Source organism: Fukomys damarensis, unplaced genomic scaffold (assembly GCF_012274545.1).
Source record: "Fukomys damarensis isolate Sample0158 unplaced genomic scaffold, DMR_v1.0_HiC HiC_scaffold_30, whole genome shotgun sequence".
NCBI lineage: Eukaryota > Metazoa > Chordata > Mammalia > Rodentia > Bathyergidae > Fukomys > Fukomys damarensis.
Window position 1 is genome coordinate 30,358,297 of NW_022900942.1, and position 25,417 is coordinate 30,383,713.

The 25,417-nt window shown below is 37.0% G+C and overlaps 1 long non-coding RNA gene across 2 annotated transcripts in view; it reads right to left on the reverse strand.

The window, feature by feature from the left end:
• Positions 1 to 270: 270 nt before the first annotated feature.
• Positions 271 to 25,417, reverse strand: part of LOC104853541 — a 40,018-nt gene continuing 14,871 nt past the window's right edge. The window contains exons 4-5 of one of the 2 annotated variants that reach the window (XR_004514795.1): positions 11,795 to 11,823; positions 271 to 406 (exon numbers count right to left, since the gene is read on the reverse strand). This is a non-coding gene — a long non-coding RNA (uncharacterized LOC104853541). The remainder of the gene's footprint in view (positions 407 to 11,794; positions 11,824 to 25,417) is intronic. The other variant, XR_777812.3, reaches the window with a different exon arrangement.

The window sequence follows — 25,417 nt, forward strand, 5'->3', positions numbered from 1 at the left end:
CTATATTTTATAAAACATATGTTTTAAGTCTAGAATGGCTAATGAGTGAACATTTTATCATATTATTATAATTTTTCACAAATTGGATAAATGATGTGTACATAAAAATAAATTGACTTATAAAACAATAAAAATAATTTATACTCCCATTTGACCTGTCAAAGAAATATCATCTCGCTCTTAAACTTACAAGCAATGAAACATTTTAGTTCATCTTAAATAAAACTGATACAGTTCCAATTTGTAAAAATGTAATTGAGATTAGTGGAGATGTAATTTTTTTATGTGTTTATAGACCAATTAAAATTATCTTTTGTGAACTGTGTGACACTGCTCTTTGTACAGCTTGGAGAGATTGAGAAATGGAAGATTTCCTTTATTTCTCAGGGGCTGGTAAGTTCTCTGTCTGTAAAAAAGAATAATAAATCTTTGTCATTTATTTGCAAACCTTTTTTCTTAGTTTACTATTTAGCTTTCCCATAGTCACATTTACTCATAGAAATTTAATTTTCTTCTGTGGTCAAATCTCAGGAACTTGGAAAGGCTCACAAAAGTGAGTTGGAATGTAAATCAATCTTTCTAACCAGGAAGTTCTCTCCATAGTCCTGTGCATGCAGGTGGGCTCCCTGGCTGGTGCTCACCCACACGAGCTTGCTCTGCCCTCACTCCAACTGCATCCCTCTAACAGGATGGCCAGGCTGAAACATGAAGAGGTAGGAGGCAGGTTGGACACTCTTCCTGCAGCTCAGACACGGATAACCTTGTGAAGGACCCACTCGGAGAGATAGAGCTGCTTAAAATAAAACAAGAGGAAGACTTTTAAGAGATGGCACATCTGTGATGAACTCATTTTGTCTGTGAGCACCAATGGAGATGCCTGTTTGGGTCGGCTGAGCAGCATTTCTATAGCAGTCGAAAATTCATTTCATTTCATTATCAGAACTGTTCAAGCACCCCAGTTTGGATCAGGGAACAGCTCCTTAAACCTGCAGGAAGCTCATTTACCCCTGCTGAGGCCCCAGCTCCTTTCCTGTGGGAAGGTGGAGACAGCTCACTTAATCCAGGCAGACCTATATGTATGGATACAGTGTGTGTGTGTGTGTGTGTGTGTGTGTGTGTGTGTGTGTGTGTGTGTGTGTGTGTGTGTGTGTGTGTGTGTGTGAACTTTGTATTGAATGAGCACAAACATTTCCCAGGGCACTCCATCTCCAGCAGTCTTAATATTATCCTATTTCTGTTTTATTGGGTCTATGTCAAGGCTATCTTCTCAGTCATCTTATCTGTTAAAAATAACGCTTTCCGTGTATCCCTAAACAGAGAAATGCCTCTCAAGGTGGTGCATAGCAGAACAAAGAACAGAGCATCAATTCTCTCAACAGCCAACAACCAGGCAAGATGGAGTATTTTTCAAAGCACAAACACTGATTGAGAAAACTTTTAAAGAATCCCAGATGGCATTTATAGATTCAGAACAAAATTAATGGAGGGGAAAAAATCCATATAATTTGGAGCCTTTAGAATGACTGCCGTAAGACTTCTGGTTGTTCCTCAACCGCCACACTCCTGGGCCAAAAAGCCATAACTATTACTGCACTCTTGAATTTTTTTAGGTCAGAGAAGGAGCCAAGAAGCCAGTAGATGCTAGGAAGAGGCCAACTAAGTAAGGTTGAGTCAAGGAAAGTGGGCATACTGGTGGGGATAGGGCTGCGGTGTTTGTGGCGACACCAATACAGATAAAGAGATGTAACAAGTTAGGTCAGTTTGGCATCTGAAGAGTAGAGTGGCAAGAAATGGATACTGCTCAAGACAGTTACTTTATATATATCAGCTGACCCAGGAATCAGAAAAATTTAGGTTACTGCTCAGAGTGAGTTTAGAAAGTAAATCAAGAGAAGACTCAGAGCAGACTTCCACCCCTAGATCACTGGTAGAAGAAATAAACCATAACTTCTCTCTTGGAAGGAATATTGGGCAACTTAATGAGGCACAGATGGACCCAGGAACAAGAAAAGCAGTCAAGGTCCCAAGAGGTGGCTTCCAAAGGGCTCAGTAGCTCACAGTAGAACATTGGATGTAGCAGGTCCATATGAGGTGTGTGTGAGCCTGCACCCTGCCATTTACCCAGTAAATGCAGGATTTGTCTCAGGCTCCACGAGTGCTAAGTTTTCAGGAGCAAAGGAGCTCAGCTAAGATAAGGTGAAACCCATATAAAGATAATGTGGTCGGAGCCACTATTTCCAGGAAATTAACACTGAAAATGTCAAATTAATAATGTTTATTGATTTTCAATGCCAGGCATGTTTTTTAAACAGACCTTTTATATAAGCTGATTAAATACCCCCAGTGGGGGAAAAATATAGGAATTTGTAGGCTAGCTGAAAAACGGAGGATAGAAATGAAAGCCCAGCATATGCTGAAGAATTCTACCATTCGGACTTGGTTTTATGTTTATTTTGCCCCCAGCCCATTTCTGCCCTCAAGGAGTGGACACACTGTGCACTGGGAGCACTGTTATGTCCCCACTAACAGTGGCGTCTATGTTCATGTCTGTTGTTGGAATGGAGACATCCCAGGAATTAAAGGAAATGGCACAGTGGATTTATCACTAGAACGAGATCTAGGAAGAGCTGAGCTCTGCTTTGTGGGATAAATGACTGGGTCGTGAACTGATGGAGGGCAACAGCGAAAACACGGGTGTGAGCAGCTACTACAGACCTCTTGTTACGTGGATGTTTTGTGTGCACTGTTTCACACCTTATAAGATGAGCACTCATTCCCAGATGAAAGAAACTTTCAATAAGACCTCATGAACGCACCTCAGTTCATGTATGTAAGTGGTAGAAATAGACATCAAGGAACGCACACAGATCTCTCCGAGTTGGAAGTATACAGGGCTCTAAACTGCGGATTGCATTTTTTAATTTGGTCATATTTACTCTATATAGTATCGGGTTCAGCCTGATTGATTCACTGCTGAACTAAAAATACAGGATTATATATCTTTCAACACAGGATGTTTTATTTGAATTTCCAATCTTCAAGCGATTTACCCTTTGCCTGTGTGAAATTAGTAAAATGACTGCATTAACATTTCTTTTAATGCCCTTTTTAAAAAGAGTACATTTAAAGCATGGAAATAATGCATTTAAATGTGCTCTATAAAATGTGCATTTGTTTATAATAGACTAAGAAAATTGCAAATGGAAAAGTACAAATTGTTTTAGACATAGCAATTTTTGTACTTATAGTACTTACAATGGCCTAAAATACATATCTTAGCATATATACACTTACAAATGTGTCTGTAAAGGTTGAATTGCAATGTAGATATATCAAAAAGTTCTCATTAATGGAAAATATGTCCTAGTTACTACCTGTTTGTAGAGTTAGAATAATATATACATAAGTTTAATGAACAATATAGAAAGAACAATTCACACACATATAATTTATGAGTAGGAAGCAAGATGAGAAATAAATGTACAAAATGGCAAAGACTGTTACCTCAAAAGACAAACATCTTTATTTCAATGTATTTGAACAATTGTGCTCCTTCTCAGATTTTAATAATAAAAGCAGAGATGGGGAGAAAGAAAAAGAGAAAGGTAAAAATGGCAGGAAGAAAACAGAAGTAGAACTAATGGTGGGAGTTGGGGGAGAATAACATTTATTTATCCACATGACAAATAAAAATGAATGATTTTTGGCAGAAATATTTCATTAAGGTAGGACTGTGCCTTTTTACTCATTTATATTAGGTTTAAATGCCAGAAAAATGTTATTATTTTGCCTACTCTCACTTATTAAAATCATTTTTAAAATGTAGTTCCCAGACATCCATCTGTCATATCAGGAAATAAGCTAATTTTCTCTTTCTTTCTTTTTTTTCCAAATATGCTAGAAGAAATTAGATAAACTAATGTAATGCAATTTATTATATATTTTCTCTGCTATGAAAGAATACATAGACTTTTTAGAAAGACTTTGAAAAGCAGGGAAAAAATTATATTCTCACCAACCAAAGAAAAAAATCTTAACATTTTAATGAGTTTGCATTTTTCCAGTTTTTTATAAATGTATGGGTTTAAGCTCACATTTTGGAAACTATTAAAATATCTAGAATTCAATAATAGGTGCATCATTATTAATTCCCTCCAGACTGAAAAGAAGTAAAAAATGCTTTGGGAATCCTTAGTTCATGCATCTTGCTTTCAGTCCAATAGAAATAATGCTTTAGTCTAAACGGAGTTAATTTCAACCTTGCATCCCTCACTGCTTTTGATGTATCCAGCCATATGTGCGACAGAGCAAAGCTGCCATATACAGCTCCCAAGTCTGTCTCCCAAGTGCATTGTAATGATGATGGAACCATGAAAGCAGCATCAATGAAGAAATCACACAATTCAGAGTGTCAGTGCAGAATAAATCTAATGAACTTAATGTCTCAGCAGGTATCCACTGATTCCAAAATTGGAGCATAGTACATGGTAAAGAATTTTCTTCCCCAGAGACAGTAGCTAGTGTTATGTTTGTTTTGATTCTGTTGTCTTAGTTTAATGTTTAAGTTGCTCCCTACAGTATTCAGTCCTTTACCCAAGACTGACAAAGAAAAGTCTACATAATCCAAAGGAAGGGGAAAGGTGATCATTCTATGGGAACTTTGGGTGATATAGAAGCAACCAAAGGACATCTAAGTGTGAACCTCCATGCATTCCTCCACTTCAAGTTTGTGCCATGTGATCAGTTGAATGAGGACTTGGGGGATCTTAGAAGCTCTGTTCAAGATACCAGGTCATTGAACAGCCTGCCCCTTATTCTGTCACCCCCAACTGAAACATGAGAGAAGTTATCCTACATTTGAGAATGGAGAGTTTAATATTAATTATAACTGATGTGGTTTACAGACTCCAACTTTACAGATTCAAATGAATTCTGTATGTTTACTCTGATATTAGCATTTGGTGCCTGCATAGCGTGGGTAGCCAACCCTCAGCAGGAGGAAGTGATGAAAAGTTTTGTAGTTTTGGTAACTTTGCCCCACAGGTTTAGTGATTTCTTCTGTAGCAAAATAGTATGGCCTGATATTTTATGTGATGTTTTGTACTGGGAACAAGTTATGGCCTTGATCTTCCCAAAGGCTATACTACTAAGTTCAGAACATCATCTACTTGTTGTTTCTCAGTATCCTGCATGTCCTTGCAGATCTTCCCATATTTCCCAAGAGTTTCCATGTACTTTTAGTTAATCAGAAAACCAAATTTTTCTCAGTTCTCAGGTTCTGTTTTCTCTGCCTTAGTCATCGTATAGTTAGCTTCAGCATTCTTGATGTATGCACACACACAAACACACACACACACACACATTTTGAACAATTGCCTACAACATCACAGATTTCTATTTTTGCAAGGATTTTATTATTGTCTTGGCACACAGACATACATAGAACAAAAATGGCATTTTTTATTTTATTTGTTGATAATAAGAGACTTTATGTTTATTTACTTTCCCTTTCCCTTTCAAATTGATTCCTTTCCGTGACCTCAAATAAGCTAACTGCTATTTATTCCTTGAAGTTTTTCTGTTTATGTAATCACCTGTTTCTTTAGTGGTTACTATTACTTCTTTTCTGCTAAATGTAAATCGAATCAGTATTTGTGAAATACTTATTTCTCTAAGTACTGCATTTCTTTTGACTCCCACGTATGCTTCCTTGGTTCCTTTTATTCTCTTTATGCTCTGCATAGGAGGGTGACAGATATTTTTTGAAGAGGACCACATACTAAATGTTTTAAGCTTTACGTGTCATGCAGTTTTAGTCTCTGTTGCAACTGTTCAATCTTTCCAGTGCAGAGACTATGTAAATCAATGGTTTTATTCACATAAAGAGGCAGAAGACTGGATTTGCGTATTGACTATCATTTGAGGACCTGCTGCTCTTGTCTATAATCTGCCAGGACAGACTTGCTGTTCTCTTCCAACATTTTTGGCCCATTAAGAATTTATAAAGTTTTACATTCAGAGCTGTGTTGTTAATCATAAGGAAAAGCTAATTACAACAATTATATTTCTTTAACATTCAAATGACCTAGGAACTATATTAAGTATGGGACATGATTTATCTCATTTAAGCTTCTCAAAGGCCTACATGAGGTAGATCCTCCTGTTGGCATATTTTACAGATGAGGAAACTGAGGCACAGAGAGTTTAAGTATTTTGTTCAAGAAAGAAATTAAAGGAATCCATGTGGTGAACCTCCAGAGCCCATTCAGAAACTGCTGCTCGGTTCTGCCTCCATGTACGAGAACATATGGGCCCAGGTGCGGCCATGACACTAAGGTCCAAATGGCCTCTGAGTGTGTTCTGATAGCTACAGCCAAAGAAGTGACAACACTGTCACAATCAGTCACCAGTCCTCCGAGAGCTCAAAGGTCAAGTCTGGCTACCCCAGAAAGCACTACAAAGCATTTTAACCAAGGTGATTTCCTTTCCTCTGATTATTCACAGTGAATTGAAGGAACAATAGTAGAGAACATAGTAGAGAATATATTTCGCTCTATGGAGCTTTAAATGAACTGAATAGTATGGTTGATGTAGTTGTCAAAGCAGACAACTAGCTTCTGCCAGAAATTTGGGGCTGTAGTGGTACATTCTCAAGGATTTACTCTGGCTAGGAGCTGTAAACAGCATATTCCTTATTTTGCTCTACAGAATGTAAATATAAGATGAGGATATCCATATTAAATCTAGTGGGCCCCTTTGCCTCCTCATAATGATTTCATCTTCAAGAAAAATCATAGTCTATACAAGAAATCTATAAGAAAGTTTTCTCTTAAGTGAAACAGTTCACAGACAGCATGTTTATGGAAATGCTTTTGGAATTTTTGAGGGAATGTTTTATGCAAAAATGAATAAATGAATGAATGTTCTCTGATCATATATTATTCATACAAAAACATTTATTCATTGCTTGATATGTACCAGGCACTGTGTAATAAGAGATAAACAGGAAATCTATCACATAATTTTAAAGTCTAACAAGCTTTGGAAAAAAAACCTAATTATATTAAAAAGTATATTGTAAAAAATCTGGAAAATTAAAAAAAGATTTGAGAAAAAAATTTTAAATAAACATTTTAATTCCTCATATGAAAGAACTCTTGTTCCTAATTTAATGTGGTTCATATTTTTTCTGCGATACACTACATGTAATTATTGAGGTTATACAAAAACAGCTTTATACCCCGCTTTTGCCATTTAATTTTATAGAGTGACCATTTTTATCTTTAAATGTTATGCAAAAGTATAATTTTATTGTGCATCACTTAGCCTGTCCATTATATTCTAATTCCTGTCCTCAAGACATCAGGATTTCCTCCTCCCAATTATCTTGAATTTTGCAGTCTTTCTAAAGAAATGAGGAAATTTGAGCCTTTTCCATGAAAATGGTTTAAATGAGAATTTCATGGATTTAATTTTACTTATCTGGAAAGTTCACTTATGCAAAATTTGTAATGGTAAATAAATGAGCTGTTAATGAATGTAGATCCTGTCTGGTCCAAAAATGTCTAGCTACATGACAAAGTACAATCACTATTCCCTTAAATTAATGCAGAGAGGTAGAAGCTGCTGTGTCAATACGGCCACATTTTAAAAAGAAAATCTGAAGGACTACTGACATAATCGATAACATTAAAATTATTAAAATGAACAATCTCTGTAATTCAGGTATTTGAGAACTCTTTTGTCAAATTAAACTTTTTAATCCTGGCACTTTCTTCCCCTCAAATCACACACACTTTATAGTAGGACATACACAGCAAACACAGACACCAACACCGACTCTCATATTCCCTAATTAGTGAATCAATTCTGCATTTTGCTAAAGAGTTTAATCAAGAGATTTCGTGACAGATATTTTTCATATCTTGTCATATCTAACTTCTGGATTCACATACATATGGTGAGTTTTGGTGCAGAACCATGACCAGATTTTTCAAAAGCACCAATCAAAACATTTTGATCTTTCATTTAATATAAGCAATAAAACCCCTTGCTTTACCTTTTTGTGTAACTCTTAAAAAATGTAAGGGGGGGTGGCTTTCACAGTATCAAACAACATCTTGAATCTCTCTGCCTTTTTTCTCCCTCCTTGAAGGTTCTTCAGCTTGAAATTCAGCTTAAATCTAACTAAAATTCAATTTAGGCGTTAATCCCGTAAGGGGATGCAATAGCTGCTACACATTCTGGCAGACTCAAAATCTACAAAATTTTACTTTTAATAATGTTTTCCCTGTCTCTAATTTCCTGTGTAAGAAAACATTCTCTTGGACAATTACCCCCATAATGGCCTTGCCAGAATCAATTTCAACTTTAGCTGTCTCAGACAGTTCAGTAGCAGTCTGCAGGTTTTTTTCCCTACAAGTTTCATTTTGCTGCACAAGAAACTGCATCTTTTTTATGGCCATTTCAAATGCTTCCACATATTGTTAAATACATACTGTAAGACACCTATGTATTAACATTGTATATCAATACAAGATTCAGACTATCTCCAACTTACAAATGGGTTACATTCTAGAAATCCCTTTATCATTTAGTCATTCAAAGTACATTATAGATTTCTCCAAGAGAAATAATAGTGGGAAATAGTAGATTCCAAGAAAAACAGAATTTTTAAAATGTAAACTGTAATGCATCAGTATAAAGCACTTAAAGTAATATTCTAATGCCACCCAGACTACAGATACATGGAGAAATTCATTCTGAATTTTAATAATATACCATGGGCACATCCCTCACCATTCAGTGGCTTCTTTGTGGGAGACATAAAGAATAGCAGGTGGGTTAGAGTAAAAGGAGAGGCACAGGTACAAATAATGTCCATTAACAATATTGTGTTAACATCCTGCAACTTCTAAAGGAAACACATTTCTCCAGATCAATTTCACACCCAAAATAGAAATACAAAGGGTAAGTTTATCCAGAAGAATCAGGACCTCTGAACTTCAGTATAGTCATGGGCCTGATGTCTGGTATCAGAGTCAGATTCTTTTTGTTTTCACTGATAAAAAAGTACACTTAAAAAAAAGTATAAAATCAAAATGAAATTTAGACTCACACGTGGAACTTAGATGAAGATGCTCTCATAGATTGCCTCCACCCTTGCAATAGTGTCATGAGCAGAAGAACCCACACCTGGCTGTAAGGTGGAGGGTAACACACCACTCATCACTTACTGTGGTGAATACATCACCACCAATGGACAAAATGACAACTTCGTGGCATCCGAGCCAACCACCTTCTTCCTATACCTCAGCCACACATCACTCACCAGTGCCGCCATTGTTGCCCGCTAAACCTGAAAGTGCGTCCAACCCTGTTCCTACGATGGCATCAAATTCATTTTATACAAAGAATAAAAACCAGTGTAATCTACTACACGATCACACTAAACAAGAAAAACTGCAAGACAACGTCAAGAGAAAGAAAAAGCATCAGCTGTTCTTCTTGCATAAGAAGAACTCTCAGCTGGGCGTGGTGGTGCATGCCTATAATCCCAGCACTTGGGAGGCTGAGGCAGGAGGATCACTGTGAGTTCGAGACCAGCCTGGACTATATAGTGAGTTCCAGATCAATCTCAATCTCAACTTCTCAACTACATAGTGAGACCCTGTCTCAAAACAAAACAAAACAAAAAACTCTCAATAACCTAAGAGTATAAGAAAACTTCATTAACCCAGTAATGAACTATAGATTTTTCATAAGATGTGGCCCTGAGAACACACAGTCAGGAATTGTGTCTGTTTTCCCTTCGTCAGACTGAAAAAGATTCATGATTCATAGGTCCTTGAGTAGAAGCAAACTTTCTCAGACTGATAATGGGCACCTGTGAAATGCCAACGCTGACTTTGTATTTAATGAAAAAAGATTTCACTAGATGCTTTCTACCTAAGATCATGAAAAAGCAAGGATGTCCACTTGAATTCTACATGCCACTAAAGGTTCTAGCCAGCATATTAGAAGAAGAAGTGAAATAAAAGATGTACAGTTTTGAAAGAAATAAACAAAAATGCCCTCATTTGGAGACAACACAATCATTTATTAGAAATTACTGTGAAATTTACAAAGTAGTAGACACTACAGCTCATGTATTTTGTGAGTTTTATAAGGCGGCAGGATAAGATTTCAGTATGAAAGTTATCTACATTATGAAACACTATTAATGAATAATCAGAAATTGAAATCAAAGCATTGCTGAAAATTACTATGAGAAATTAAGATTCAAATAAATAGAAAAGGTATTATGTTCATTGATAGGAAGATAATAATTTTAAGAAGTCAATCTCTCTCAATTTCATCTGTAGATTTAATACAATCTCAACAAAAGTCTCAAAAGGTTTTGTAATAAGAACTGAAAAGATGAATCGGAAATCTGTACAGAAATATACAGTATCTAGAGTACTCAAAGCAATTTTGATAAAGAAGAACAAAATTTGAGGACCAATACCATCCAATTTCAAGGTATTATGAAGCATCAGTAATCAACAAGGGTGATGCTGTGTGTAGATGCACTGATCTAACCTTTGATTGAAATAGAGAGCCAGAAACTGACATATATGATTTCCAATAAAAATGAAAAAGCAATTCATTCATTAAAGATAGCCTTTTTAATAAATGATGCTGGAAAATTGTCTGCCCATAAGCAAAAATAAACTGATCTGTATCTATACCATATACCAAATTTAATTATAAATGGCTCACAGGCCTGAAGATAAGAAACTTCTAGAGAAAGGGGAAAGTGATAGGAGAAAACCTAGAATATTTAATACATAAGATCAACATGATCCATAAAGGCAGAAATTGATAAACTGGATTTCATCAAAACTTTGAAACTCTTTCTCTTGGAAAGACACTTTGCAGAGAATGAAAATCAACCTCCAGACTATGAGAAAATATTTCATATCAAATAGTGTATTTCATAAAGGACTTGTATCCAAAATATATAAAGAACTTTCAAAACTTAATTAGAAGAGAACAATTTACTTAAAATGGGAAAAAAGATTTAAACGGATTTTTACTCAAGAAGATATACGAATGGCAAATAAGCTTATTAAGAGATGTGCAACATCATTAGTTGATAGAGAAACGCAAATTAGAAGTGCAATGAGATCCCGTGCGCACCTATGAGAACAGCTGCAATGAGAGCACCCACAAAGTGTGGGTAAGCATGGGCAGGAATTGGAACTAAACTGCTGGTGGGAATGCACACTGGTGTAACTACTCTGCAACTATAGCTTGGCAGTTTCGGTGTAAATTGAAACCTGTATCTACTGTACGACTCAGCCATTGCACTCTTAAGTATTCACCCCAGAGAAATTAAAGTGAATTTCCATATAAATATCCATGAAGGTACACTGCTGTTTTAGTTGTCACATGCAAATACTGGCAATAACCCACATGTCCATCCACAGGTGCATGGATATAAAGATGGAGCATTATACTATTTTGAACCAAGAAGAATAAACTACATGCTGAAAATGAATGGATTTTAAAATGATTATGCTAGGTGAAAGTGGCCATGCACAAGAGCATGCAATGTATGATTCTATTTATATAAAATTTAAAAACATGTGAAACGTCTTAGTGACGGAAAGTAAATTGATGGGAGCCTGGGAACCATGGGGCAAGATGGGTAGGAAGAGATTACAGAGAGATACAAGGAAACTTCGCTGTTTCACATGGGCATTCATGCGTCACATCTTACCAAATCGTATTATATATGTTAAATACTTACAGTTTATGGCAAGTTAAAACTCCATACAGCTGTTAAAATATTAAAAAGTGAAAAGAATCAGCATTAAAAACCTCTTCATTCCTTTGGAGATGAAACTGACTGAATGAACAGTTCAGTTCCATGCAAGGAAAGACTATTTCTGTTAAAGAATGGTTTCTACCTAGGCATGAGGTTAAAGAACTATTGCAAAATTTTCTCTAATCCAGCTCCTTTTCTCAAACTATTTAAATTGTTTTTCTTAAAGAAAAATATTAAAATGGGCTATATATTGGTCATAGTGGAGAAAAAGGCAAAAGTATAAATCTATTGCTTTAGTCTCCACATTTCTGCTATCATGACTGATGATTATCAAAGCCCAGGAATTCCCAGCTCAAGAATACATTTGTTTGGTGGTGGAAAAGACTTAGTAAACCATTTAAGACTCCCAATGCAAGAAGAAATCTCTCATTTGGGGTTGCTGCAAAAAAAAAAATACCATTCTCACCTCTAGACCCAAATGTAACTTCTTAAAATACTACCATTTATTTTATCTGTCACACCTAGGTCAAATTTTAATTGCTCTTTCTAACTCATAGCCAAAGCTTATTTCATCAGCTGTTGAAAGCTATCGATTTGTACCTGCCTCACTCTGTATTGGGAGAGATAATCAGTGTGTAGAGTTTTACAACTTCTACATTCAAGTCTTGCTGGTCAGAACACAAAGATAACTGATCCACATTCTCAAAAAAAGCCTGGAGAATAACTACAGAGCTGTGTCTTTTACCAATCATTTGCCTCAAGGTGAAAAAAACAATGTATTATAACAAAGTTACAGGAAAATCTACACCTACCCTCCTTTCCTCATCAATGGAGAGGAGATTAACACAGAATTATAAGGAGTTTTCTAAACATGACATGGCTATATGAACTTGGAGAAGTTACCAATTGTTAGTCTTCTAATTCCTCAGTAGTAGAAATGAAAGGATTGTACAGAGTGATCTCGAAGGTCTCGTTCAATTCTATACAGGCTTATGTTCCTAGGCCTTAGTGAGTTTGCAATCTGGTAGGAGTAAAAGACTAACCATCCTGAAAAAAACCAGCAAGCATTACTAGGAAAAATGCAATTAGTTGTTCAATTACATGGTGCAGATTCTGAGTGTTCTAAGATTTCAGCACCGAAAAGTTTCTGAGGTTGAAGAAACATGTCACGTCTCCATGGAAAAGTGGTGGTTTTAGTTTGATCTTAAACACTACTTATTAGCACTGTAATTCCAAAGCCCATTGGGGCAGTGGCTAATTTTCAGGGCAGGGACTGTGTCTTCTTAACAGTTGTACTTTTCCTCCCTAGGGCTGCTTGTCTGTACCACTGGATCGAGCTCCAAATCCACTCAATCTTATCCTGGTTACTGTGGGCTCATGCGTGCTATCCATCAGGCCTCCACTTTGTCAGCATTCAGACCCACTGGTTTTGTGGTTGAATGCTAGAGCCGATCATCTTTATGACCCTACCCTTTCCAAACTCTCTGTGGAACAAAGATAACTTATATGGCATGATAAGAGCAGGTTTTAAATGAGAAGATGTTATTGAAAGAGAAATCGGAGGACACTGGAGAGGAGAGTGTGGTGATAATGGATGCTTCCATAGCGCACACAAACCATAAAAGGCATATAAATGTAGCTTGTCAGTGGATTGCCTAGATAGAAGCTTAAGAGTTTTTGGTTGTTTTGATTTATCTCGCCTGTATTCAGCCAAGTGCGTTACCACCTTCTCTGTGGTCTTTTAAATCCTTCTTTGATTACAGTTTGGGAACCTCCTACTCAGGTCCTTGGAAATTTGTAGTGTAGTGACAGTTGAGCCTATATTGTTTCTTCAGCTTCCAGCACAGAGCTAGGCATGAAGAAATACTTTATAAAATGCACATTGAATGCACTTATTTATTTATTCATTAAATCTATTTTCCTTAACTGATTGCAATGTTACTAAATCCCAGCCAAAGGTAAACTATATATAAGACCCCAAATATGTGATCAAACCTAACCAAGAGCTGAGCCCAGCCCGTCTCAACTGACCCTGCAAACAGAGGAGCCAAAAAATGCTCATTGTTTTGCATCACTGTGGTTCTGAGGTTGTATGTTATAACTGATACAAAGGGCTTTGCTGCAGCCATGGAAATGGGAACTAGTGTTCAGCTATAAATCTTATAGTCAACCTCTAACATATTAGTGTTGGGGGAGACGTCAGATTTGTATTCTGCAGACTTCCCTGTCCTCCCTGTACTGTTTGCAAGCATTACTGACCTCTTATGGATAGATATAGTTCAAGAGTTTCTTAGGCAAGAGGAGAATACAAAAGTCCTTGAATGGAGACGCTGTACTTCCTGCTAAAAGGATTTGGGAGGTTCTGTTTAGGGCTCCAATGATTAGACAGAAATAAAATCAAAGAGATATGAGTGGGTACAAAACCCTTTAGTGCCTTGAATTCCATTGTGAGAACTTTGTTTTGTACTTGGAGATAAAATAGGAGCCCTTGCAGGCTTCTGAGCAAGAAGGTGGCCATCACTGGACTGGCTGGCTGCCGTGTGAGGATGGGGTATGGTGGAGAGTTTCCAGTGACATACAGTGACTTCATATATGCTGAGAGTTTTTGGTATATACTAAAACCAAAGCCAAAGGGATTTGTTGATTGATGAATAGGAGTGCAGTGTGAGAAAAAGAGAGGAGGAGTCAAGGTCACTTAAGGCTCCGGAGCTGAGAACTATGACAAGTCTCTCTTCCCCATGTTGAGAGCGGAAAGGAACAGGGTTTAGAAGAATGTCTGATTGGAAGGTGGAGGGTGAGATGTCTGCTAGACTTTCACATAGTGATGTCCTACATCAAAAATGCCGGAATCTCTGTCTAGTAACACTAGTGTCTTTCTGGATTCAATGGCAGAACTAAATTTTCCTTTTTAAAGTATCAAACATATCCAGAAATTCAGATTTCTCGTTTCTAGAAGGATGGTAATTATTAATGTATTTACTTCACCTTTTAAATGTCATCTCTATTTTATTGGCCTAATTGTTTTTACAAACACAATGTAATGATTCCTCACTAGGACAGACCTAATCATTTTTGAATTATTCATCTTTTTAGTGATGGGCAATTAACAGCTGTTAAGTTTACAAAAACTTTCAAAGAACATTTTTCTTCATTTCAAGTGCTAAGCAGAAATGAAGCATACTGTCAAATTGCATATCTGGGGATTTAATTTGGTTATTTAATTTTTATACAGAGTAATCTTTTATTGTTGTCAAGTACAGTGGAGTGCTAATTTTAGACACACCTAAATTTCTCTTAGTCACCCAACAAACACTGATTGAATAGATAGAATAAATGGCATTGTGTTATCCCCACAGGTCCTCTCCAGGAAATTTTAAATGCTTTTTGCATTTTGTACAAGTAGGGCAGTGGTGGGGATGCATTAGAAGATAAGAAATCAGCAAATAGGCTGAATATTACAAAATAACTATAAATACTATAGATGAAGATTTGAGCAGACTGTTGGGGGGTGCTGAAGTGAAATATCATCTCCCATTCTGTGGACACTTCCTTTATTTATGAGTTCTTAGAATCATCCTTTCTTTTCTGCCACCCTATCACAGTTTCTAGTTTTCTCAGAGACAGCAGGCATGAATCAGGCCAAATATGCACAGCTTCTGGGTTACCCATCAAATCACAATATCTTAATCTTTAAAAAGTTCTCACTCAAGTTTGAATTCTGATGATTTTTACCTTTTTTCAGGCAAGGGTAGAGAGCAGTGGGCTTCTTAGACCCATTCCACGTTAGAGGATGTGCTACCAAGGGGGCTGTTGGGTCTTCATTTTACAGTTTTAATTTTTGGCGAGTCTAAAGCCACAGTGACCCCATCGAGCAAAAAAGCTTCATAAGATGATCCCAAAGATTCCACTCGTCCTAAGTACATGCATCGTATCAGAAAACTGGATGGCTAGACGTTTTACGAAATGTCCACTAGGTGGCAACATGTTGTCATAGTTCCTGTGCTCTAAATTTTTTTGTCTTTAAAGTTACTGTGTAAACTTCTTTTTTTTTTTTTTTTTTTTTTTATTGAGTTTATTGGTACATTTAGGGATACAGTACAGTTACATTCATTGTTGGGATCATGTACCTTTACATGGCAAGTGAGACCACAATCACCTTGATACTTAAGAAATTTGTTATCACAAACGGAAAGGGACAGGCTACACTCATTTTTGAGAAAGCCTAAATTAGTGGGCTTTTGTTTAAAACGAACACAGTTATTTGGATGTTGGAATTGGCTTAAAATGTAGTTACTGAGAGCTGACACTTCCTCAGCAAGGAGAAACTATATGATTGCTCATTAAACAAATATGTACTGGTTTTCTGATATAGGCTTGAGAAATTGAGTTATGCTGCAGATAGATATTTAGTCTCTGTGTTCATAGAGTCCAACAGGAAAGCAGACAGTGAGTAAACATGTGGAGTATGTGTAGTGATGGCGGAAAGAAGCCCAGGGGAAATTTGAAATAAGAGAAGAAAATACACCCAGAGAACACACCGGACTTTAAATTTAATTCATAAATGACTTTCAAAATGAGACAAACAAAAAAACAAAACAACCCACCACCCAAAAAAGCCCATGTGTTGTGGTAAAACCAATTAACGATCTTTCAAATAATCAGTGAACATGTTATATATATTGCCAATCTGTTGGTACCCTGCTTTCTTTTAAACTAGCATAGACTGTACAAAAGAGGCACTATTTGCTCCCCATTTAACTGACTCTCAAAATATAACCTTGAATATCCGTTCCACTGGTAACATCTGTGAGTACTGCTCACTCCTCTGGGTCCTGACAGCAAGCCAAGGAATTTTCCAGAACTTGGGGCTATTTTGCCTAATGGGGTTTTGCTTATTAGCTACCATTTAAATTTATTGCTCAAATTCACTTATGCTAGTTCTATTCTGCACTTTAATTTGGTAGTTTATTTCAATATCATGTAAACTATTGACATATTCAAAAAGAATAAATTATCTGTTTTATTAAAAATAGATTGAATGCTTTCAAAATACTCAAAGATAAATTTCTGAAAAAAATTTGTTCTCTCCAAATATCACAAGTTCTTCCTCACAGGTGGAAGCTAAGAAAGAAGAAAAGAGTAAAATAGTGATTACTAGAGATTAGAAAGTGTATGAGAGACATTGGACAATGGGGACGAAAACATAGCTACAAATTTTCATGTTCACAGTAAGGTGATTTGGCACATGACAACTTATTATACATTTTATAAAGAAGTAGAAGATATGGGTCTGTATGTTCTATACACAAAGATATGATAAATATTTAAGCAGATGATAATGCTAATAATGGTGACAATTGTTACAGATTTAATGGATGCATTTAACTATTTCCATTTAACCCCCAAATATTATATGTGTCAGTTAAAAATATATTTAAGCATTTTTACTCTCAAAATTAGAATAAGTGAGAAAAGTAACAAATTTGGAAAAATCTATAAACATTTTAGAATGGTCCTGCACTTAGGTTGCTTCGCAACCATGTTTACATCTTCTTCTTCTTCTTCTTTTTTTTTTTTTTTTTTTTTTTTTTTTTTTGTGGTACCGGGGATCAAACTCGGGCACTGAAACCATTGAGCTAAGCCCCTGGCTCCATTTTTTTTTCTTAAAAGAATGGAAATGGGACATTTCAGACAGTGTCCCATTGCATATGTCTATATAGAATCAAGATACTGGAAAATGAAGATGATTCATCAGTGCTCAGTTAGTCAAAGACGGGCTTGGCTTCAAAATTCTGGAGGATAAACATACACTTATGCTTTTAGTAAAGTACAGTATTTAAAATGTTTATGTATCACTTTAAAAGCTTCTATCAGCCTGGCTTTTGGGGTCGCTCTTCAGTTGCTTTCACCAAAATAATGCTTCTTCTTTTTCAGTGTCGGAAATTGACACACCCCTAACCTTTATTTTTAAAATTTTGAGACAAGTTCTCTCTAAATTGCTAAATTGCCCAAGCTAGACTTGAACTTGTGATTCTCCTGTAGCAGCTTCCCAGAGTGCTGGGATTGCAAGTATGTGCCATCACACTTGGCCCAAAATAAAAATGTAGAGAATAGTCACACTCTCTTTTATTTCGTTACCCTTCTTTCTCCTTCACTTCTTGAGTCAACCCTTGAGTGAGTGATCTCTAATGTTTCCTCTGGCATCTTATCAGAGCACAGGAATATTTTCCTTTTTTAAAAAATCCTCCTCTGTGCATCTATTCTTTCCTTTGCTTACCCTCATCTTCACTCCATGCGGTGTCCGAGTTCAGTCAGAAGCCCCCCATGGAGCCCACTGCCTCCGGTCTTCCCGTGCAAGGCTGGCAGATTAATCTTCCTAAGGTGCAGTTCTGTTCCAGTTGTCTAAGTCTTGCTGGAAATGTGTGTGGGCCTGGCTGAAAGGGCCTGGCAAACGGGGGAGGGCCGGGGAGAAAAGGATGGGAACAGAGAGGTACAGATCTCCAGAGGCAAGCTGAATGGACCGAGGAAATAATATCAGTGGAGTTGGAAGAAACATCTGAACTGTTGTTGAGGGCTTCTGGGAAAACTGTACCAGATTTGAAGACTGAAGGAAGCAATTAGAACAGAAAAACATGTTGAGAAGTGGGATTGGGGAGTGGAAACCGGACAGTAGTATAGAGTGTGTTCTGAGTAGAAAGGATCTCTGAACAGCAAGGAGCACAGGGATGGCTTTTTCTGAGCAACCCCGTGTGTGATTCGGGATTGAGTTTAAGAGTCATGATGCTTTCCTGCTCTCATATCCATCTTTGAGGATTCCTTGGTTAAAGATCTAGCCTCATTTCACACATTCTTGGTAGAATTGTCGGCTGAGGTGCTCTTCTTAACACGTCAAATGCTGAGCAACTCATACTCATGGATCCATGGGATGCTATCTCTTGGAAATTTAATCTTAGGTGGAGAAAACAAAACTGGATAGAGGTGATTCACTCTAACGTCAGTATCGAGAAAAGATTTCCACAGAATACAGCTCATTGATCTCTAGTTCCTTTGTGCTATCTGGATTTCTCATCTCCCTGAGATCTGGTTGTTGAGCTTTGCCTTTGATTCTGCGAGCTCCTTCCAGTTAAGTAATTCAATTATTTCTGTTAAGGGCATAGCTTTTGCAGCCTGTTGCCGAAGAGCACTGACACCAATTTAAAGATTCATCCTGATCTGAATATATTGGACTTTTCTAGTGCAAACATTTAGTGGTTCCCTGTGACCTATGAATTCAATATATATTCCTCACCATGAAGTTTGAGACCTCTCAAAATATAGTAACAATCTACTTAAGTGTATTCTTTTTGGTAGTATAGGGGATTAAACCCAGTGCCTTCACAATGAGCTATATCACTACCCCCTTTTATTTTTTTTCAGCTTTAACTGAGTTTATTGGTACATTTTAGGGATACAGTACAGTTACATTCATTGTTGGGATCTTGTACCTCTACATGACAAGTCTTGATTCTCATTTTTTCCCCTTACCTCTGCCCTCCCTTCACCCCCTCTTCCCCTCCCCATCTACAAACACTTTATTTTCATCTTTTCATTCTCTCACATTTTTTTCTTTTCCCTTTTTACTCTTCCCCTACCCATCCCACCTTCCCTACCCCTTTAGCTCCTTTCTTCCCATTTCTAAATGTCAGTAATCTTATTAGAATCTTATGCATTGTTGCAGATTATTCACACCAGCACTACCCCCTTTTAAATTTATTTTTTCTTTTGAGACAGGGTCTCACTAAGTCGCCCAGGCTGGGCTTGAATTTGTGATCGTCCTACTTCTGCCTTCCAGAATGCTGGGATTACAGTTGTGCACCACCATGCTTGGCTAAGTTCTATTTCTGACTGTTTCTCTGCTTTTATCCTGCTGTCAAGTGAATAAATTACTTGATATTACTCAGCTGTGGTAAAGTTCATGGTAAAGTCTGACAGTGACTCATGCCACCTGGTATCCTCACCTTTGTGTAGTTCCTCCTGAAATCTACACAAAGGTGTGGGTACCAGGAGGCATGAGAAAAGCTCCTAGTATTTTGAGGCTGAGAGAGGCTTAGCTCTCAGCCCCTAGCAGAACTTCCACTTAAAACCTCATGAGTGAACCTACAGAATTAAATCATGTTTTTATTTTAAACTACTGAATATGGGAGCAATTTATTACACAGCATTGGGTAACTGACACAGAGCCTTAGACAAAGCTTTAAGTTTGTTGCCAGCTTTTGCAAGGCGCGTTGTGGGCACAAGTTTGGCCTACTGTTTCACTGCCATAAAACATGGATCTGGTTGGCCCCTTTTCTGTTTTCATTAGTAGTTTTCTCTCTGTTCTGACAGATTCCGCTCTCAGTTTCCTCGTTTCTCTAGCTTCTACCTGATTTCTGGTCACAAAGTTACTACCACATGTTTTAAATTTTGTGATGCTAACACTTGGGTTTCTAGGTATCCAGTTCTTCCCATTTGGTAAAATATTTCAGTCCAGTTTTTAAGTAGATTATAACATTTTAAAACCATGAATCTAAATGTCACCACTTAAATAACCCTTTTCCTGTGTACCAGGTGTTTTTTCTTTCTTTTTTTTCCCCCTCAAAACTTACATATTACTTGGACCTTTCTTATTGTATCTATGATTCTATCATATTCTTCCCTGCCTGTCTTCTAGATAGTCTCTTATGTGGTGTATTTCCAGATATTAGAGCTCTCATTTTTGCGATCTCTATGGTGCATTCCTCAAAATGTGATCCACAGATTTAAGAGCAATAATTATATTGTGAGGTTGTTATAAACACTAAATCCCAGGTTCTACCTCAGACCTACTGAATCAGAATCTGAATTTTACCAAGATCCTTGGATGATTTGAATACATATTAAAGTTTGAAAAGCATTATTTTAATGCAATAATATTTAGCTCTACATTTGAATTAGTTGGAAGCTTTAAAACATATATATCCCATTTTATGGACAATACAACAGATTAAGTCTGAACATACAAAATGGCATTTGGTGATTGGACAAGGTGATAATCCAGCCCTTTCTCACTGCTAGGTGATTCTAATTTAGAATTTGGGCTGAAGCCCACTGTTTGAATGTAATTGTAAGACTTAGCAAATAAAAAACATAGGTCTCCATTAAATTTGAATTTCAGGTCAATGGCAAAGAAGTTTTTGAGATCTGCTAAATTTTTTTTTCTATTGGGTTGAACCTGAAATACAACTGAGCATCCTATGTTTTATCTGAAAACTTGTTTGTAGTGTGGCCAGTGATTGTTAAACCTGAGTGTGCAGCAGAGTTGGTTGGAAGGGTTTATTAACACAGTGTCCTAGATCCCAACCCTTTGAGTTTCTGATTCAGTGGCACTGGGGTGAAGTGCAAGAATTTCACTTTTAAAGAGTTTTTGAGGAACCACTGTTGACCTGGTTTGAAAACCATTGTTGTCTCATCAGATTTGTCTGAAAGGAGGCCTCCCACTTACATAAATTAATGATTAGAAGAAAACTTCAGAGTAGATACCATGACTATCTTTGTCAGCAAAAGTGCACAGGAAAAGCTTTGCCATGGAGATGGGGATTATATAAGGTCAGGTGCTCTAGTCATAAAGAAAATACACTTGTCATTGGACTACAGCTTCAGATAGCTACAGGGCCTCTATGTGTAATCTTCTCTCGAGAGGCAGTTGAGGGTTTGGTTTATAGCTGATGTCTCTTGATATTGAGTGAAGTAAATCAGACACACAAATTTAAATGTCATATAGTACCTTTCATTTGAGTAAGATAAAGTACAAACAAATTGCACTATAAAGGATGGACAGAAGACACAAGGGGCTAGATCTCTTGAAAATGGGAAGGAGCCCAAGAGGGCACATGTGAGAGGAGAGGGAAAAGGGAAGTGAAAATAAGAATGGAAATGTGCTATGTACAGGCACCTAATAACTAAATGAATATAAATGTTTTATGTCCTGACTTGAGTTAAGATTAGTAATATTGACAAGAACAGAAAGAGGATTTTTGAGGAGGGAGGGAAGCGGAAGGGTATTAATAAAAGAACTGAAGTGTTTTATGTACAAGTCCCCACTCCCCCAGATGATTGTACACTGCATGTATCGCAAAAATGTACTAAGAAAAAAAAAAAAAGACTGTGACTCTAAACCAGAGCTGTCCCATAGAAACATTATGGAGCCACATACACATTTTTAAACATCTTAGTAGTTATATTAAAATAAATTTTAAAAAGGTGAATTTAAATCCAGTAATATCTTATTTAACCCAGTATATCCATGCTATCATTATCTATGATGACTATAAAATTATTGAGATAATGTATATCCTCTTTTTCATACTAAGTCTTTGGAGATCTGGTTTATATTTTACCTTTGCAGCCTATCTTAATTCAAACTAACCATATTCCAAATAGTCACACACAACTTTTGGCTGCCTTATTGCATGGCTTTGCTTGACACCATTGCCTGGCCTTGATCATGAAGGCACAGGCTGACTATAGACAGGTCAGCTTGTACAAGCCTTGTGATCCTCTTTGACTACAGACATGGACCGGCTCCCAGGGTCAGTTGTACCCTGTGATTTTCCCTGGCTTCACCCTCGCCCTCTATACTCCTGTGTCATCACCCCATGAGAATGGAAATCTCCCTGCAAAAATAGTGTGCCACTTAAGGAGAGCTTTTTCCTCATTCGTGTAATTTTAGTGAGTGGAGTGTGCAAGAGCAGTGGATATTTTCCTTGCATTGGTGGATAGTTCATCACACAATGAGCCTTAACCAAAGGCTCAGTCCAGGAAGCCCCTTTGAAACATTGTTCAGTCTGGTTGGAAAGTCCTAAATGCCAAGGAAACTAACATTTCCCTAGGATAGATCTCTTGATGGTTTGGACTTTGTTTTGAGGAAATGGCTGTGTGTAAGAAACACAAGTAAAGGAGAAGAAAAATCACCAAAAGTTAAAAGGGCAAAAGTTTTCAATTCTTGAGCACAAAAATAAACATGGTGCTGTAAGTGAAAACTTTGTTCATATTTTATCATAGGCCTTGGCATATTTATCTCAGTTTTAGTTATGAAGATTATCTACTTTTTTAGTAATTTTATATTTGATAGTAGAAAAAATATCAAATATATTATTCTGTGGGAAAAAAGAAATACGCACAGATTTTTTAATATGTCAGGTCTGTTTTCTAGCTTAGAAAGGTTCAGTTAAGTTTCAGCTTTGAATCCAGAGAGTTAGGGAGACCCTGGGACTTAGTTATTTTTATGGAAAAGCAAAGCGGTACATAGAGGATTCTGAAGCTATGAGCACTGCAATCTGGAATTATGTTTGAGGTCCTGAGACATGGGTTAAATTTAACTTAGATCATTAACCAGATGAATTTTAGGCTAGGATTTTAGCTGTAAACAGTCTGACAGTGTGATTGGCAGCCTCTCATTATAGAGACGTACTGATTAATTAACACAGAGCTTAATTAATTTTGTAAGGCAAGGAACAGTATTTATTTGCAGTGAAAATCAATATTTGAATACTTGGAGCCCCTGCTCAGAGTTAATTTCACTCAGATATTTAGCTCCCTTTAAATTTTCAATTCTTAGTAAATGTGATATGCTTCCCACTAGTAAGGCGGTTGGGAATATTTATGATATTCTACCTCAGGTTATTTTTGGAAGAATGTGAAATGCAAATGAACACATTCTTTTATTCTCACTTCAATTTCAAAACCATGTTTATTTTATTGTGTGGATTGGGATGTTAAACCACATCACTAAAGCAAAGATAACATGGAGACTGTTGAGAGATATTTACTCCCCCTACTTTTGTTAGGAATCATCAGTGTACATTTAAGTCATTTTGCCATTGTCAAAGCCTGGAGAATTGTTTTCTTAAAATTGGAGGGAGAGTCGGGGATTTATCCCAGTGGTGCCGCTGCCTGCCTCACTAGTACAAGGTCCTGAGTTAGATCCCTGGTACAAAACAAACAAACAAACAAGTAAAAACAACAACAAAAATAAACAACTTGGAGTGATTCTTAAGAACTCTTCAGAATGTTCATTCCCTTGGTATTTGACTTAGCAATAATCTCTACTCTGTAAATGAACCAAGATGTGATGTTTTCTCCAGTCTGGAAAAGCTGCTTACTGCAACAATTTGAGGAGAACTCGGAGATTGGAAACTGGTCTGGATTCCGTCTCTGGCTGGGAAAGAAACTGATGGCTGCCAAAGGAGCTCAAGGCGAAGACTGAGTTCCTTGGCAGTCAGTTGGCCCATCTGAAGTCTGCACTCAGAGCAACAAACCAAGGTGCCTGCTTCGGTGACAGCTGAGGAAGACAGCTGAGAACATTCCTGGGCCAAGTGCACAGCACAGAGGCACAGAGAGACTGGGCAAAGTGGGAGGTGGGACTCATGACAGCAGGCACCTTAAACAGGAAGTCCGAGGAAGATATAGGGTATCGTTTTTTCCTTTTGGTGAATCAAGAGCTAGAGCAAAGATTGAGGAGTGCATGAAAGGCAAAAAGCAGAGAGCAGAAAGGAAATAATGGGGGAAAAAATGGCCACCTACAGTACAATATCAAAATGGAAAAGTTCCTCTCTCCTCCTCCTGATTATGTACAATATCTCCTTTCAAAACTATTATTCCTATTAAGAAACAAAGACATGAAGAAACCTGAACAGTACACAGTACAGCCCAGAACATCTCAAAGTCCATGCTAGAGCACAGTTCAGTGTACTGCTATGCTCCATAGATAAGTAACTGCAGCTTTAATGAGGTCATTTTTTTCCTGTTCAGGTAACTAAAAGGCACCAAATAAATATTGTGCAAGAGGAACTTGCTGGGAGAGTCAGAAATTTTAAAAGTTGAACAACTTTTCTCCCTGTGATGACTCAAGGCAGTAGGAGGCAAATACTAGGGAGGAAAAGAATTCCTGAAATCTACGGAATCCCTGAAGTAGGGTACTAGGTTCAGGGGAACTCTGAGGCATCTTGAAAAACCTTTTTAAAGAGCACAGTAATAATGTTAGTTTCCTCTTTTCAGAGCAGCTGAAGCTCCAAAATCAGGCCCAAATAATTATCTCCATAATTCAGGTTTCTTGAGCACTTTTAAAACTTAGCTGAAATCTCCAAATACCATTAAAAAGATGTATTACTTACATAGACTATGTGGAGTCTTTTGTTTATTGGTAGCATGAAATTTAGTCTACAATAGTAGCAGCTGTCTTTGTTCATTTAGGTATCTCAAGGAATCAGTAAATTTCTTCCATCCTTTCATCTCCCTCTCAGTCTCTTTGTGGAGAGAAGGACATTACAGAACTTTTGTTTTTCCTTAAAGATGCTTAACTATGGCATCAAATGGACAAAATGGTTAGCAAGGGACTTGAAAAATCTAACCCCAAGGAATCCATATAGATAATTCAGAAGTACTCTTCTGATTTGGGGAAATTCAAGAATAAAGAAACAATCCTCTTAGGAACATGTTTTAATGGGTGAAATTAAATCCTTTTATGGCGGATTTTTAAACAGTCTTCTCATTACCACATTTAGCTATCAGTCAGTTTTGAGAGTTCAAGTAGAAGTTAATCTTCATCTT